This window comes from Manis pentadactyla, chromosome 18, assembly GCF_030020395.1.
Source record: "Manis pentadactyla isolate mManPen7 chromosome 18, mManPen7.hap1, whole genome shotgun sequence".
NCBI lineage: Eukaryota > Metazoa > Chordata > Mammalia > Pholidota > Manidae > Manis > Manis pentadactyla.
Genome location: NC_080036.1, coordinates 28,406,222 through 28,424,634, shown reverse-complemented (window position 1 = coordinate 28,424,634; position 18,413 = coordinate 28,406,222). Strand labels below are relative to the sequence as shown.

Here is an 18,413-nt window from a genome sequence, read left to right as displayed (position 1 = left end):
CAATTTTGTTTTTATATCGTTAATGTACAATTACTTGAACAACATTATGGCTACTAGACTCCCCCTATTATCAAGTCCCCCCCACATACCCCATTACAGTCACTCGCCATAGGATTTTAAATACAAGTAAACATTCTAATTAAGAATAACTGCAGTATTAATCACACATCTAATATTTTTAAGGGCCTGAAGATTTATAGCCTTAATGAAGTCTCAGACAGTGAAGCAGTTTTACAACCTCAGCCAGTTCAGTTCAGGTCTGGAGAGTCTAACAAGGCAAAGGCAGAGGGCAGCCCTTGCCCACACAGACTGGAGCCTCTGCTGGGCCAAGCCCCTGAAGAATCTGAACAGCTGTGTGCTGCCCACCCTGGGCTCCCCTCTCCACTGAAAACGCCGAAGCTCTGCCTCAGACATGTGTTCAGGCCCTGACATAGGCCTGAGAGGCCTGCAGTTACAACCAAGACGTACCTTCAAGACCTTTCCCTCTGGTCTCACGCTGCCCTTGGCTTGCTAAGAAGCAACTTCATCTGCAGGAACTGAACTGGCAAGCTGGAGGAGAATGCTGTGAACTGCAGCAAGCCAGGGGAACAAGGTAGGGCCCGAGCCCACCCACTGGCTCACCATTCAGTCCAGCTTGCCGACGGCAGTGTGTGTAACATGTTCCTATGCCCGAAGACTAGACGCATATAAGGAATGAGACCCCACCTCACCCCCAGAATGGGCTGAGCCCCTTGAAGGAGGAAAATCCCAGGAAAGCCTGTGAGGCTTACACAGGAGCCCCTCTGTACAGTCCCATGACCCCAGGTTGTAACACCAACGCCTGCAGCACCCATTGTGGGGTGCAGGACGCTGAGACTACGGTCCCCGGGAGAAGGCCAAGGGCCCTGCCCAAAAGGAGTGATTTCTTTAGAAGCAAAACACCCAACAGATGAAGCTAGAAGCTAAGTCCTATTCTAATCATAGGCTCCTCACAGATGGGAGATTTACCAGTTATTTGTTTGTTTTATAAAGATGATATATAAGCCTATAAAAAATTCAAATGATAGGTAAAAAGGTAAAGAAAAAAGTAAAAATCTCCCCTAATCCTACAACTCAGAAATAAGGAGACTGCTGTGCAGAGAGGAAGTGAACCCACTCTGAGCTGAACCTAGGGTGTAGGTCTTCCTTCCCTGGATAGGCCTGTGGATTTAGTTTTGCGGAAGACCCTTCATGGACCATTCACAGGCTTTTCAGGGGCTCTACCAATGCTGGTGCTCTCACAGACAGGCATAACAAGGTTCTACAGACCCCTGCCCCATACATGCTGACTCAAGGCCAGGGATTAAAGTGTTCAGCAGACACAATCCTCTTTTTCTCTCACCACTGTGTCAGGCTTTCCACAACCAACCACATATATAAACACCACCATCCTCTTCATCTCTTGAGATGTGTTAATAATGAGAGAAAGCGGCCACAATTACCTCTGGGTACAACACCTTCAGAATCTGAACTAGAGAAGACAAAGAAAGAACTTACCCAAAGTCATGCAGTGATCAGAGGACAGCGCTTAAGCACTGATGGGTTTGAGAACTGACTCTGTGGTGACACCAAATTTGAAAGGTGTTCGTTAATTTTTGAGTCATAAAAAAATCATATATGTCACACATATACACATTTCCCACTGTCAAATGAAAACGGATGGTTGGCTGAAGTAGCAGTCTGACCCTCTAAAAACATTTCTCAAATTTAATTAGCTAATGGATATCATATCCTACGCTCCCTGAGCATGAAGAACACTGGACCAGATGCCCACAAATGGAAATGTACACAGATTTTGGGTACATGGAATTGCTCCATCTCACCAACGTCAACACCCAGAGCTTTCTCCTATTCAGGATGTTCCTATTTTTGTAGGAAAAGAAACAGTTAAAACAAATTTACAAATAAAGACAGAGCTGGAGACAAAGATTGAATACAAACACTAAATATTAAAATATTAACAGTAGCTCTAGATTATAGGATTTATCAGTTAGTTTTATTTCTTTTGTATACCTATCCATATTTCCTAAGTTTTCTTACATGAATCTTCTTGTATGGTTATTTTTAGAGTTTTAAGGGAAAAATAATTAATCCACAGTCTAGGTTGGATTAATCCACAACCTGCTTGGATTTCATTTTTTTTCACTGTAGAAAAATATAGACTCAAAATTCTAGAGGGTCCACCACTCTTCTGGTTTTGCAGAAGCAGAAATAAGTGTTATATGAAGCTCAAAGCTCATGAGGATTCCAGCTCGCCATGAGCAGGCTGAGAGGAGGGCAGGAATGACTACTTTCTTTTCTGTCTGCAATGTGTAGAGAAGACAAAAATTCTAAACCAATCTCTCCTTCAAATGTAACCAAAAGCTCTCATCCCCTCCAAGAGTTCTCAGACTTGTTCCCAGAACACGGCCCAATGCATCTGTCCACAGCCATTACCCACACCACTTAGAATCCGCATTACCTGATCCAGTAACCCAAGTCTAGGGAACCCCCTTTTCCAATATTTTATTACTAAAAAAGTTAACCCTCCTAAGTTTCACAAACACAGGATCCTACCCAAAGAATACACTCAACATACAAATTATTCAGTCAATTAATAATGATTGTTGACCACACTGTATAGAACTTAAGGAAAGATTATGTTAACAGAAAGGGTGAATTTTCATGGAGCCTGAGAAAAACAAACAGGAATTGAGGAGCAAGAGTTTGTTAGTATGTCCCAGCCCTGGCCAGAAGGGGGGTGGGGGCAGGCAAAGCAGTGGCCAGAGGACAGAAACATCTGTCATTCTGTAGTTTCATTTCTCATGGCCAGTTGATACCCTGAGTTTACGCATCAGTCTCTTCCAAGTTTGGTTAGTGAGTCAGTCTTCCTGGACCCAAACAGAGTGCCCTACAAAACTGAATTTCACATCTATGAAACTGAGAACCAGATACTGACTGAAACACAGTGATTCCACTAAAATAAAGTCCCCCCAGGGTAACAGCCATCTCCACACTAACTGTAACACCCATCATGGTTATGTATTTGATGTATCTCCTACTCTCTGATAGTTCCCCCTGGCTTGCAGAATAAAATAAAACTTGACCTGCCTTTCAGAGCTCCAATTCAGCTTACCAGGCTCACCCCTGGACAAACCAAGCCTCTCATGGATTTCACACATGGCTCTAACTAGAAATGTCCTTTGCCCAGTCTTACTTACCTGTAAAACTCTTATTCTTCCTCCAAAGCCCAATTCAAAAGTCACCTCTGCCCTGAAGCCTTCCCTAGGCATTTAGTTCTCACTGTTCCTGACAGCTCTCTAACCACAGATGCATTAGAGAACTTGTTAAGTATACCGTAGCTCATCCTTTTAAATACCTGATGTCTCCTGGACACCCTGAACTTCTTGAGGAAGGAACTCACTTTGTATTCATAAGTCCTATCACAATGTCAAGAATCAAATGGGAGATCAATGTTGAATGACTGACCACATGGAACACTTAACATTAAGTTATTTAGAGGAAAAGGGAGGGGGTAAAGAGAGTCTCACAAAATTCAAGAATTATCAATATATATTTAACCTCATCCAAAATGACAATATGGCTGAGAGGCAGCATGAATGTTTAAAAATTTAAGCAACAATAGCAACTAATATTTGAGCTAAGTGCTTCAATATTTACATTTGATCTGCAAAATAACCCTATGAGGTAAGTACCTTTATCTGCATTTAAGCTGGGAAAAGCTTGAGGCTTTTCCAAACAGGAAACTGAGGCATGAGAGAGATTAAATAACCCAAAATCGTTCAGTTAGTAAATGGCAGAACAAGACACAAACTTCCAGTGGTCTGGCTCCAGAACCGGTGGGTTCTGGAATCAGGAAGACCTGGGTTTGAGTCCGGATTAGTTACAAATGCGGCTTTGGGTAAGTCATCCAGCCCCGCTGGGCTTGTTTCTGTAAAAGAAGCAAGACAACACCTTTCTCTTAGGGTGCAGAGAGAATCAAGTTAAATTGGCTCATGTTTGCAAAAGTCTCTAAAATTGATTCTCCCACCCTGCAGGCACTCCATACATGCTAATTCATTTAACTTTCCCTTCCTAAAAGCTGGGCAAAATGGACTCTGACGAAAAGGATCTCCCCCAGACTGCATGAGGCTTTCCCGAGCAGATGTAGTAGTTAGGTCACTCAACACAGAAAGCCTTGCCTTACCTGCTTATCTCAAAGTCCACTCCCCATATGAGGCCAGAGACCTTTTCAAATGCAAACGTAATCATGTCCTCACTTAAAACCCTCCAAAGGTTCCTAATCACACCAGGGATAAAATTCAAACTAAGAAGGGCAGGCATCTGGTCCTCAAGGACCCCTGTGACCTGACCCACCTTTCCACAGACTTTGCTCCCTTGACCCCTCCAACCACACAGGCCTCTTTCACTTCCTCCAGCTTGGCAAGCTCTGTACTGCTCCACACACGATTAACTCTTAACCCTCCACTGGTTTCAGCCTGAACATCACCTCCTCGGGGAAGCCTCCCTGAGCCCCCCACCCAAATCAGGGCCCATGACCCTCTCTCACCATCCTCTTCATCATTCCTTCCCTCACTCTTCACCACTTCCTTCAAAGTTTTATTCAAAACACACCTTCTTAGAAGGACTTCCCAGGCCACTGGCATGTAAATTAAACACCCAACTGCTATCTCATACCCTCCTTTCCTATTTTCTTTTTCCCCTTTGCATTCAGTACTTTTTAACAGACTATACTGTTTATTATATATTTTATTTTATTGTCTTTAACTCCCACTAGAAAAAAAGCTCTCTAAGAGAGTTATAACTGCTTGCATTGTTCACAGCATCTAAAACAATGCCTGGCACATATTTGCTAACAAGTATTTGTTATTGAATGAAATATCAACATTATCTGTCTGCTACTGGGCCTTCCTACTAGGCCATGAGCTCAAGCTATAAAACACGTCTTTCTGGTTTACCACTGTACTCCCAGCACCTAGTTCAGTGCCTGGCACATACTAACTGCTAAGTAAAAATTTACTGAGTGAGTCAAAGCCCCGACAACGGAAAAATTGGAAAACGGTCGAAACGTGTGTTAGCACCATGCTTCCTCCTTTCTTTCAACTGGGTAACGTACCTGTGGGTTAAAGGAAACAGACCCCTAAAATTCCACCGAGCGCCCACCAGGCCAGGCATCTGCCTGTCCACATCCTGTACGCTCAGCCACACCGCACACACCAACCAGTGCACGCGAAAGGCCCTACACACACACACACACGGCTCTGGCAAGAGGGCCAACCTCAGGCCAAATAGCACGTTATCTCCAAGTCCCACTCTCCCACTGCCAGTCAGTCCTATTCTAGGCTTGTCCTGGGTGCCAGACACGCTTCCCTGGGTGGGCCACTGGATTCACTCCGATCCGAGACTTTTAATGCCACCTCTGGCCTACTAAAAAAAAAAAAAAAGTTACAAATCCCTGAGCCGCTCCAGCAATTTCTCAGGGGCGGGCGTACCCACGGCGGGACGGACCCCTCCCCCTCACACGCTGAGCCGAGGCCTGTCCTCCCTCGGGTCACACTGCGCCTCCCCCTCCCGGGCCGGCAGGAAGAGCCCCTGCGGAGAACAGCTTCCAACCCGACCGACAGGCCTGCTCGCCCCCCGGGAAACCCCAGTTCCGGAGCAGGAATCCTCGCGTGTCCCCGAAGACACCTCCCGGGGTCGGAACTTGGGTGGAGGCGGGGGAGGGACTGAGGGGCGCCAAAAGGGGCAGGTCCCGGGTGTGCGCCCGCGACGGGCGGCGGGCCGGCTGCTGACAGTGCGCCCCGGCGGGCTGCGGCGGCACCGTTATCCGCGCCCGGCGGGGGGCCGCGGCTGTCGCCGACGGCGGCTGCCCGTCCCGCGCGGGGAGGACGGCAGCGCGCGCCCGCAGGCCGGCGGGGCGGCGGCGGGTCGCGGCGGCGGAAGGGGCAGGCGGCCCGGCGGCCGGGGGCGGGGTGGGGTGGGGTGGCGGCCCGGGCCCGCCAGGTGGCGGTCGGGGAAGCGGCTGCGCCCGGGGCGCCGGGCAGGGTCCGCCCGGCTGCAGGGCCGCGGCGCGGGCGCGGGCTCGGCCCCGGCCCCCTCAGCCCTCGCCCTGCCGCGGCGGCCTCGGCTTGGGCCCCGGCCCGCAGGCCCGCCCGGCCCGGCCCGCGGGGGGCGCTTACCTGGCGGCGGCGGCGGCTGCAGGCCCCGGGCTCGGCCGCGCGCGTCCCCAGCGCCGGCAGCGGGAGCCACAACATGGCGACGGCGGTGGCGGGCGGGGCTGCGGCTCCGGGGGCGGAGCGGGGGCGGGAGCCGGCCTGGCGGCGGGGCCCGGGTGGGGCCGCGGGCGGGGCGGCGGGCGGAAGGCGGCTCGGACCTGGGCGCCGGCCCAGGGCGGTGCGGCGGAGGGCTTCCCGGCCGGGCCTGGCCTCGGGCCTCCGGCCTCCCGCCCGCGGCGGGCTGCGCTGCGCGGTCCGACGGCGGCGGGGCGGGGCGGCGCCGCGCAGGGCTGGGCCCTCTACCCCGCGGCCCTCCTGCGCCCCGAGCGCCCGGCCGACTCCCGCCGGCGGCCGCTGCGGGCAGCGCGGCCTCCTGCCCCCAGCCGCGCCTCGGGCCAGGGCCTCCACGCTAGGGGGACGCGGTCGGCCTGCGCGGCTGTCTGGCTCCTGCGGACTGCGAGCGCCTCTGCAGCCGGGACGGCGTCCTTTCCCTTAGATCGGCACGTATGGGGCCTGGGAAAAGGCTGTCAAGCGAAAGGCGGCCGAAGCCGGCGTGGGCCTGGCGCTTATGGGTGTGCCCTAAAGGCATTGGTCCTTGCCGGACGCGGGCACTAGCGCGCAGGCCTGTGGCCTCGGGGACCCGCGGTGCACAGAACTGGAGGCTTTGCCAGTAGACTGGGAGACCTCTGAGTTGCTGGGGAAGCTGGGACTGCAGGTGAGAACTGGCAGCGGCGGGCAGAAGGCCAGCAGCGTGACCGGCAGGACCTTCCAAGAACACGGCGTACCTGGAAGCAGACGGCATTAAGGTGGCAACTAGGTCAGGGTGTAGGGCACAGAGAGGCAGCCCTGGGGTCTGGCAGTGAGCACCCCCTGCTAACCATGGTGAAATTCCTTCTGAAGAACCAGGAAAGAGATGCCAGTTTGCAAAGGGGTGGAAGTGTCAGCCAGGGCCTGCTGTGCGCTAGGCACCGAGCTGAGTCCAGCGCCTGAGTAAGGAATGTGTGGTGAGAACCATGAAGGCAGTAAAGGTGGCGATTCTTTCCCGGGTTGGGCAGTGAGAGGAAGAGAAAAGTAGGCCTGTAGCCCAAGGCGTAGGAAGAGTATGATCCCCCCCCCCCCCCCCCCCCCCGGTTTGAAGAGGAGCTCTCAAAGGAGCTGAGAAGGGAGAACAAGAAGTAAGAGATTAGATCATTAATGGTGCCAAATCTCAGAAAAGGAACAGGCATAGGGGTGGGGAAGGAAGAAATAGGGGAAAAGGCACACATCCTCAAAGATGTGAAAGGATGTATATAGAAATATTTTGAGATGGGGAGGCATGTATACTGAGATCTGCATGTTTCCACGGATCAGCTGCCTGGATGACCCCCAAAGTCATCCATAGGCCTGCTGGGTCCTTTAAAACTTATGTGCAATTGGCTCAAACCCCTATTCCACTTAAAATGGGAAACCTGACATACCTGCCAATATTTGCAAAGATTCATGGGAAAACTGACATTTCTCCTAATCATCCAATTTCCTTTCCAAAAAATACTCTATTGTGCTCTTTTACAAAATTTGTCACTATACCCTGGATATCACCCCATTTATAATCCCCCAAAGTAGAGCAACATATGTGAAAAATGCCCAATGTCATATGCTTGTTAAATAAATTACAGTTCATTTGTAACCATTAAAAGTGATGTTGAAGAAAAAGATGAATGGCATGGGAACTACTTTTAATTAAAAAGCACATCGGAAGATAACACAGTACTAGCTTGTAATATGTAAATATAAATATGTCATGCATAGAGAAAAAGTGGGATTTTTTGTGACTTATGTATTTTTTTACAGCACATTAATATTTCTCTTGAAATCAGGAAAGGGGTATTTTAAAGTATTTTCAAGAAAAGTATTTTTTAAAAGACTTAATGAGTTCAAAAGAGATATCAGGAATCAGGAAAGGAAATCAGAAGTGGATCTTTGAAGGATGGATGGAACTTTGGCAAGCAGAGATGGGCTAGTTGAGGAGGCTTCCCTCAAAAGAAAGAACTGTGCAATCGAAAACACAGAATAAGAAGTGGATGGAGTGTTCAGGGAAAACCCAGAGGTCACTTTGGTTGGAGCACCAGATTTATGTGGGTGAAAAGTAAGAGAATCAGTCCGGAAAGGTAAGGTAGGGTTATGGTCCTGAATGCCAAGCTGAACCCTTTGTAATCTACAGGCTGGGAAGAACCAGTGCATTGCCTGTGTGGGTGATAAATCTTATAAGTAAAATTTCCTGAAACCTCTCATTTAATGAGGTTCTAGATCTCATCCCTTCTATGTTAATGCTATCTGGATGTTTGATTGACTCTGCAGTGGAGTCGGGGCAACAGATTTTGTGTTCCAGCCATTGACAGCATGGGAATTGGCCCTTGCCTCTCTGGTTGTTAATTACTTCAGTTTTTATTCAGAAGGCAGTAGAGTTTCAGAGTTAGACAATTAGCATAGAGGGGAAATGAAAGGAAGGAAAAATGGACACCTTAAACCAGTGCTTTACAAATTCTTTTTTACAACTTTCAGCTTTTTTTTATTTAGATATTTTTAGATTTAGGTTTAAGTGAGATCATGCAGTATTTGTCTTTCTCTGACTTACTTCACTTAGCATAAAGCCTTCAAGATCCATCCATGTTGTCAAAAATGGCAGGATTTTCTCCTCTTTTTATGCCTGAATAGTACTCTTTGCAAACCTTTTTGACTATCTCTCCATAAGAAGTATTCCACATCTCAACCTGAAATATACATATGTGTGTGCATAAGTACAAATACCTCTGAGACAAGTTTCATGAAATATTACCCTTTATGCAGTGTTTGCTGATATATTCAATTTTATTGCTTTTCTTTCTTTTTAAACACTGGTCAGGACCTACTGCACTGATTTTAGGACCCTCTATAGGGTTATAAAATGTCTCAAAAGACACTGAAAAGCCCACAGAAATACAAAGAATTATTAGAGAATACTATGAGAATCTATATGCTAACAAGCTGGAAAACCTAGAAGAAATGGACAACTTTCTAGAAAAATACAACCTTCCAAGACTGACCAAGGAAGAAACAGAAAATCTAAACAGACCAATTACCAGCAACGAAATTGAATCGGTAATCAAAAAACTACCCAAGAACAAAACGCCTGGCCAGATGGATTTACCGCTGAATTTTATCAGAATATAGAGAAGACATAATATCCATTCTCCTTAAAGTTTTCCAAAAGACACTGAAAAGAGGCTAGACTATTCTCTGCTATGTTTGCAGTTCTCGGTTAATAACCATACAAGACTGTGACCTTAAGTTTACCATGTTTACATGTCCCAGAAATCAGCAGGACAGACAAGACTCTCTCAGGATGCAGTGGGGGAGGGAATAGGAGGATTGGCAGGAGCGTATTTGGGTTCCTCTTTCCTTCTCAATAAATATTTCCTCATATCAGTATTTCTCAGGACCCATAAATGTTTTCTTTGTCTAGCTTGAGATACAGACTGAAGTTCAAACAAGGTTAGACTACTCCCTGAAGACCAGAGACAACTTTTCGTGCGAATGCACAGAGTAATGGACTAAAAGGGAAAGTAATGTATCCTGACTGTGACAGTACATAAAGCCATCTTATCCAACTCTTTCAGAGTATTATACGAACAATAAGTTCCATCCCTTTTAAGTTTGCAACCAATGAGAAAACAAAAACCTCAAGTTTATTACCAATAAAGCTGAACAGAAGAATGTAGTTTGGAAGATGATTGATAATACTCCCTGAATTAAAATTTTCTCCCCTGAGACTCCAACCTTCCCCTTGTAGAGAGGCCTAGCAACTTTAACCCTTTCTGATTGGAGAAGATTGCACTGTGTCAGAGGGCAGGATCTCAGTCACCAATTAGGTAAGTCATCCTGGAAGGAACCCTGCCTGCCCGCCTATGAAACAAAACAAGGAATAAGGATTTATCCCTACCCAAACAAATTGGATTTCACCCGATAGTTGGTCAGTTAATTAGAAACTATATTAAAACTTTAATATATTTAGTATATATTAAATTAATTTTATTTGAAATACATATTTGGTATAATTAAAATGACAGATATATACACCTTCACATTTCATTTTTCCCTTAAAAGCCATAAGGAACACTCACACTTTTTTCAGTGTGAGGCCAAAACTTTTCTTTGGGCAAAAGTACTGATTAGAGTTATTGAGTTGTCTTTCTTGCACAAACCATATCCACAATGTATTTTCTGTGCTTTCCAACTTGTTTCTTTAGGGTTGACTAAGGACTGTAGAGGCTCCTTCTCCTTAAAAAAAAAAAATCCTTTGTAATTGTCTCACTCACATCTGGTTGGACATTAATTTTCAACTGGTCTTTAGGTAATATTTCCAAAGCATTCAACTGACATTTCATAGGAACAACTCTTTCATTTCATGCTTATATTTCATCACTTTATGTGACTTTAATGAAATTAATTACACTCTGGCATACAGCTGTCATAAGCAGGTTTGGAACAAGACATAAAGACCCTTGTTACACATCTAACTTAACTGTTAGGAGGAAGCATGTAGGTATTCCAGAGATTAGCTCATTAGTCCAGAGTATTCAGCAGGCCATGGGTAGTAGTCATATATTTATTTGGAAGGAATGGAAAGTGTTGATTCCAGAAAGTCCATTAAAAGGAGAGCCATTAATATTCATAGAATTGTATGACCAGCTCTGCACGCAAATATCTTAATATTCTTCTTCTACCATTTATCCATTTTATAAATGTTTGCTGACATTCAGCACAGTGCTAGGCCCTGAAAAAGCACAGCTCACTGAAGAGGAAGAAACTGATACATAAATGATGGAGAGGCTGCCTGGAGAAGGAGGAACACTGGAGAGCTGATTACTTCAACTTCTCTTGCCCCATCCCCTCAAAATCACTGTCCCTCCTTTCCCATTTAGCTGCAAATGGCTCTAAATGGCCAAGGGTTCGGATGGCTATCAAAGAAGTTCAAATGGCAATATTTCTTAGTACATTAGCAAAATATATCTAATATGCTTTCTGATGCTGATGAGATGATGCAATTGGTGCCTTCAAAGAAAGCCCTGGCAAATGTGAATTGCTATAATTTTTTTTAAAAAGCGATTCGACAGTACTTCTGAAGAGCCTTCATAGTGTGATTCCCTTTTGACTCATCAGTACCAGTCCTAGAAACTTTTCCTTGAGAAATAATCCTCCCCAAAGGAGACTGGTCACATGCACAGCAATATTTACTGTAGCCATATTTGTGATAGTCAAGTTTGACACATGAATGATTAAATAACTTATGGTATGCAACATTGTATAACTCATCACTTGGAAAACATTTGATTACATGCTAAGTGAAAATAGATACAATTTGCTCAACTGTATTGAGAACCACTTAACTATGTACTTCAAAAGGGTGAATTTTGTGAATCATATCTCAGTTTGTTTCAAAAAGGTACAATTCTGTGTTTCTGCTTTTGTATCAGCCAAGACCAGCAGGAAACAGTTGGCTGGGCTTGTAATGTGTAACTGAAGAGAGTTAGTGAAGGGACAGTGTGCCAAGACGTGGGCAGGGTTGAGGAAGACCAACAAGGATAGCAAAGCTCCCCAGGGCTAGCATCTGCGGAGTAGCCATTATCAACCCCTGGCCTGAAGGGGCAAAATGATGGAACTAGCGCTCAGTGAAAGCAATAGCCGGAGGAGGGCCAGCAGGAGCTCAGAGGGGTAAGCCCCGCCTGTCTCCTCTCTCTCTTGCCTTCAGATCTCCTGTGGTGCATCCCACTGGCCGAACCCAAGAGGAAGCCTAAAGGCAAGTGAGCCCAGATGACAACTGTCCATCCAAGTCAGCCCTTGGAGAAGGGTGGGGAGTGGATCTGGAGGGACACAGTCAGACTATCCAGCAAATAGGCGATCCCGTAGCCGTGTGAGAACTGTCTAAGCATCTGCCCGAGGACCTTAAGGAACCTGGAGAGCCAGGGCTTCTAGAGATAAAACATGGAGGTAGCTGGAAAGCAGGCAGGATAGGTATAGGGGGCAGGAAAAGCCAAGGAAGAGATCCAGAAACAGGGAAACCAGTGTTTCCCATGGCCAAATACTGAGCTGGAGTCTGAGCTCGGGAAGAGATTAATAGGAAATGCGGGAGCTAAATTAGACTGGAGCATCGGAAATTCTTCCCCTACTGGCTGTTACCCCACATTTCTCCTTCCTTCAACAAGTAATTGTTTAGTACCTATCATGTGCCAGGAACTGTCAGGGAGAGAATAAAATTAACATCCTTGCTCTCCTGGAGCTTACATCCCGGTGGAGGGAGACAGACAAGAGAAAAGTGAGTCAAGGGTGATGAGTGTTATAAAGAAAAGCAAGGTGAGTGGGAAAATAACAGCTTGCCCATTCTACTTAAAAACCTCTTGATCAAGTCCATGTGTGCCTGCACACCCCAGAGCTCCGAGTAGATTAGGCCTTCAGTACCTCTTCCCTGGACTAAGATCATAATATCCTAACAGATCTCCAGCGCCCTCCAAATGGCTGCAAGGCCACTCTGCTGCAAGGCTTTTTCTGAAATGAATCACGGCAGTGTTCTGCTCAAGACCCTCCAAAGCTCTTATTTTCTGATACTGTGGAATAATGTTCAACCTGCTTATCATGGACCTTGTCTTATCTTCTGGGTCCAACACTTGCCTCTACCTCTCTCATTTCTTTTTCTACCAACACTAATTGTCTATAGCCTACTAATTATAACAGTGTCTCTTGTTTCTGTACCTTTGTCCTTGTTCTTTGCACTTAGAATGCCTTCCTACCCCCTCCACCTCCTCCCAGATTTGTCAGTCATCTTATTTTATTTTTCCAAGTCCATTAACTGTCACCTCTTTGGCCAAGCTTTCCTGACCTTCCCAGGTCTGCAGGAGTACCCTCCAGCTCCCTCCTTTGTGGTATCAGTGTATCTTACAGGAACCTCTGAATGTATTGTCATACTGTATCATCTTATTTCTTGAACTTCAGGTATACAGCATTGAATTAAAAATAAGCCATGGTCAGGACCCAATATTCATTGGTTCATGTGTGACTCTCTTTTGTTATTTAGCATTCATCCTAAAACTAGAATTGGCAACTTATACATACTGTCAACCCCATGCTTGATCTTGTGTTTATCATTGTCTTGCTCTTAAAAATATTTTTCTCTAAAAAACAAATATTTTATCAATATCAAAAATTATTTTAAAAATTGGCCTAGCTTACCCAAAGAAAACAAAATCCCTGATTTGAAAAGACATATGCACCCCTATGTTTATCGCCACACTGTTTGCAATAGCCAAGATATGGAAGCAACATAAGTGTCCATAAACAGATGAATGGATAAAGAAGATGTGTTACATCTGTACAATGGAATATTATTCAGCCATAAAAAGGAAAGAAATCCTGCCATTTGCAACAACATGGGTGGATCTAGAGGGTATTATGCTCAGTGAAATAAGCCAGGCGTAGAAAGACAAATACCATATGATTTCACTTATTTGTGGAATATGAAAACAAAGTAAAACAGAAGAAATAAAACAGCATTAGCCTCATAGACACTAAGAAGGGGCTAGTGGTTACAAAGGGGGAGGATAAAGGGTGGGAGGGAGGAGAAGGGGGACTGTTGAACCACCATGATGTACATTTGATAAAATGAAATAAAATAAATTGGACTAGCTTTATCAAATTTAAAGTTAGAAAGTCTTGCTTTTTTAAAAAAGTTGAAGTTGAATGTGTTTACATATATTTATTGGCTATATAAATTTACTCTTGTGAAATATCTATTGTATATTTTTGCCCATTGTTCTATGGTTATTTGTCTTTTCCTGTTTTCAGGATATCTTTATATGTTGTTTTAATAATCCTTTGCAGTCTTTGTTCTTGGAATTCAAGTATACACACAGTTTCTCTTAATTTTCAATATGTCTGTATATTTACATGCACATGTAAGTATATATTTGTGTGTGTTTATGTAAACATGCATACATATTCCCAAAACGTAAACTGTTAATTTTAGTTGTTTTATTTAAAAAATTGTTAAAAGCATCATTCCCTATATAATATCCTGGGACTTCTCTTTTACTTTTCATGTTATGTTGCTAAGATCTTAGGCTTGGTGTATGTAACCTAGTCTTGGGTGGCTGCCGTAGACCATTCCAGTGTGTGAATGTGTGAATACTAGTTTGTCCCTTGCAGCAGAGGCTGTTGGTGCCCTGTGTTCTTCCCCTTAGCCCACCACTGACTTTAGCCAAGTATGTGGTGGCCAGTATCATGGAAGCTCACAGTTACTGACAGTGCCCACGGCAAGGGCTAGGCCTTTGGCCTCTCTAATTTCTGCTTCAGGGCCTTCTTGATAAGAGCCTTCTGAGCCCTCTCCCAGGCACAGCCTGAAAGTAAAGAGAGTTACCTCTCAACCAAGGGGGCATGAGAGCCAAGGCGTAAATGCCCCAGGCTCACATCCTTCAGAAGGGCCTTCTGGAAGGCATTCAGTACACTTTTCGGAGGTCTCCGTGGGGTCATGCTCCCTCTATTGGCTTTTCCTCCTCCTCTGCCTCACTAGTCCCCTCTCCTTCACATCTGCTGCCTGAGAGCATATCCAAAAAAACAACCTGCCCCCAAGTCATTGTCCCAGTCTTCACTTTTGGGGAACTCAAACTAATACAACCAATTCCTGATAATGAGCATTTGGACTGTTGCAAACTTTTGCTATTGCAAAAGTGCTACTAAGAACATTCACATAACACCTACTGTGCCAAAGTGCAGGAACTTCTCCTGTGTATTTATGTAGGAGTAGAATTGCTGGGTCAAGGTGAACTTTTGACTTTACAAGATAATCTCAAACTGTTTACCAAAATGGTTTTCACCCATTTATAATTTCAACATTGTATAGGAGACTCTCTTGATCCACATCCTCTCCACTTGGTATTGTCAGATTTCTTAATCTTCAGCACTCAAATAGATATCAAATGAATCTCATTATGGCCTCAATTTGTACTTCTCGATGATTAATGAGGTTGAACACATCTTCATATACTTATTGACAACAAATGTGTCATCTTCTGGGAAATGGCTATTCATGGTTTTTGCCCATTTTTCTATCGGTTGATTGTCCTTCATTGATTTCACTAATTCTTTAACAGTTATGGTTTTTCCCCTTGGAACTCAGATGCTCAGAATTGAATTAATCATAATCTTCATATGATATAACTTTTTCCCTGGCTACAAAATTAAAGTGTGTTTGTTGTAAAGGAAACCTGCAAGGAACAGCCATGTTTCACTTAAAGAAAGTCTCCTTTACTATCAGCTCCACTGTGCCTCCACATAGAGGTAAGTCCCATGAATAGTTTTTGGAATTTTATTTTCACATCTCTCTCCCAGATTAGATCAATAGTTTCCCAAGAGTAAGGACTATGTTGTGTTTATCTCTGTATTTTCAGCCCCAGTCACAGTGCCTGGCTTAGATCAGGAGTGTAATTTGTTATTATTGAATGAACTGTGAGAGGGTGGGTGAGAACAGAAGTTGAGAAGTTACAAAAAGACTTCAGTCTGACTGGAACAGAAGATTCAAGCAGGAGAAAAATTGGAGCTAGTACTAGTAAAATGTGCTGGCGCTTGATTATTGGAAGTCTTGGCCGTTGGGCCAAAGTGTTTGATATTTATCTTTGACACAACCAGCTGGAGAGGCTTTTGAAGTGGAGGGAGGTTATTTGTTCTTATGTTTTTACTAGTGACAATTAAAACAGAACATTGACAATTTAGTCTTCTAAGGTGATGTACATACAGGATGTAAGGGGGAGGGGGTTAGGGAAAATGAAACTGAAGACAGAAAAATGAATGAATCGAGATGTTTTATGTGTGTTTTTTTCTGGACACAGAGACTCCTATGAAAAACTCATGAAAACTACTCTTTCTTTCAGAAAAATAGACATAAACTCTAGCTCATGCACTTTTCAAGAACCCTTTGATTAGTGGGTGATTCTAAGAGTGAGTGATTAGGAACCTGAACTCTTGATGTTAGCATGTGTTCATTCATTCAGACATATTTCAGTAAAACTTCTGTATGGTTCTTCCAGTATATGAAGGCATTGTGCTGAGTGCTGAGAACAGATGCCACCCAGTTTGAGGAGTGGGGTACAGTGGGGCATGGTGCTCAAAAGCACAGACTCTGAGCCCAGCTGTCTGGTTTCAAACCCCTGTCAGGTGACCTAGGCTAATTTTCTAAATCCGTCTCACTCTGCAGGTGTTTTACAGAGACAATATCAGTGCCACCCCCATCATGACATCCGTACAAATCACTTAGAATTCATGGTGGAGGGAGCACTTGCTGACCCTTAAGGCAGAAACCAGATGGAGAGCCAGAGGGGGAAGTGAGGAGCAGGGGCTCGATTTCAAGAACTTTGGCTAAAATGGGGAAGGAGTGAGAAGGCAGTCACTGCAGAGGAAAGTGAGAGCAAGGAAGATTTTTATTTGTTTTAAGTTGGAAGGCCTCTTAAATGCTGAAAAAGGGAGTGGAGCAGGAGAGGCTAAAGACACAACATGATTATCTGTTCTCTCCCTAAAACAGCCCAGACCAGGAGGGGAGGGCTCTGGGCAAAGGTGGAGGGCCTGGCTTTAGCCGGGAGCCACTTCTGCTCCGAGCTGGAGGGGAGGAGTCCAGAGTGGGGTGGCTGCAGGTGCTGGCCCTGAAGCAACCACAGGCAAGTGAGAAGGAATGTCACCGGTGGGGGAGGAGGGAGGACCGGTGGCTGATGGGAGGGAGGAAAAGTGGTCACATACCATTGGAAGGAGGGGATAGTCAGTGACTAGAGGGAGAGGAGATTGCCAGGGATTGTTCAGGGCCAGTAAATTTATAGGCCCTGGTTGGTCTTCTGGTCATGGGAGCTGAAGAGGAGAAAATAACCAAAAAAAGGGGGTGCTAAGAATCTAACATCATGGTGGTGAAACCAGGAAAAGTGGGGAACAATGGGGACCACTGGATTTCCCAGCTAACTGGTCATTACTGAAGTGATGTCCAGAGGGTGACTATAGTATCAGAGCAGATGATAGATGGCAGAGAAGAAAGGAAACAAAAAATAGTGAGGCACTAAGCACATGCGATTCAAGAACACTGTGAAATTAAAATAAGAGGTAGACACTGACTGGACAGAGTGAGTCAAGGGAAGCGTATTTTTCTTTGTAATGGCCATAAAGTTATATATTACATATATGCTTCATATGTACTTATCATCATATATTCATATCATATATATCATCAATATTCATATCATATAGATAGATAGATATAAATGTTTTTAAAGGTGAAGGTAGCAACTATAGATACTGACAGAAAAGGGAGGAGAAGCCTTAGGGTCTTTTAAAGTTGGCGTACTGAGAAAGCCTCACTTTACATAGAAGAAAATTTCACTTATTTTCATAAGAATGCCTTGATACCACAATCCCCATTTATAGATACAGAAACTGAGGTACAGAGGGGTCATTTGTCTAGGAATCACACAGTTTGCAAGGGGTAGAGCAATTTGGCTCCAGGGCTCACTTCTTTAACCCCCTGTCATGTCCTGGGGCTGTAGGTGTTTGCATGTGCCTGGATTGTAGGGTGAGGGGTTGACATGGAACATCAGAGATCAAACTGATGAGGGAGGCAGTGGCGAAATCAGGCAGTTATGGCAGAAACACCTTGAGGAAAGGCTCACTGTTACTTTTTTTTTTTTGTATCATTAATCTACAATTACATGAGGAACATTATGTTTACTAGACTCCCCCCATCACCAAGTCCCCCCCACAAACCCCATTACAGTCACTGTCCATCAGCGTAGTAAGATGCTGTAGAATCACTACTTGTCTTCTCTGTGTTGCACAGCCCTCCCCATGCCCCCCCCATATTATACATACTAATCGTAAGGCCCCCTTTCTTTCCCCACCCCCCTTATCCCTCCCTTCCCACCCACCCTCCTCAGTCCCTTTCCCTTTGGTAACTGTTAGTCCATTCTTGGGTTCTGTGAGTCTGCTGCTGTTTTGTTCCTTCAGTTTTTCTTTGTTCTTATACTCCACAGATGAGTGAAATCATCTGGTACTTGTCTTTCTCCGCCTGGCTTATTTCACTGAGCATAATACCCTCCAGCTCCATCCATGTTGTTGCAAATGGTAGTATTTGTTTTCTTATGG

At 45.0% G+C, this 18,413-nt stretch overlaps 1 protein-coding gene across 2 annotated transcripts in view; it reads right to left on the bottom strand.

Annotated features, from left to right (window-relative positions):
* ZNF592 (zinc finger protein 592) overlaps positions 1–6,326 on the bottom strand; it is a 54,646-nt gene extending 48,320 nt beyond the window's left edge. The window contains exon 1 of one of the 2 annotated variants that reach the window (XM_036932022.2): positions 6,198–6,326. The gene's annotated coding sequence lies outside the window, so the exon portion shown is untranslated. The remainder of the gene's footprint in view (positions 1–6,197) is intronic. The other variant, XM_036932021.2, reaches the window with a different exon arrangement.
* Between the last annotated feature and the right edge of the window lie 12,087 nt (positions 6,327–18,413).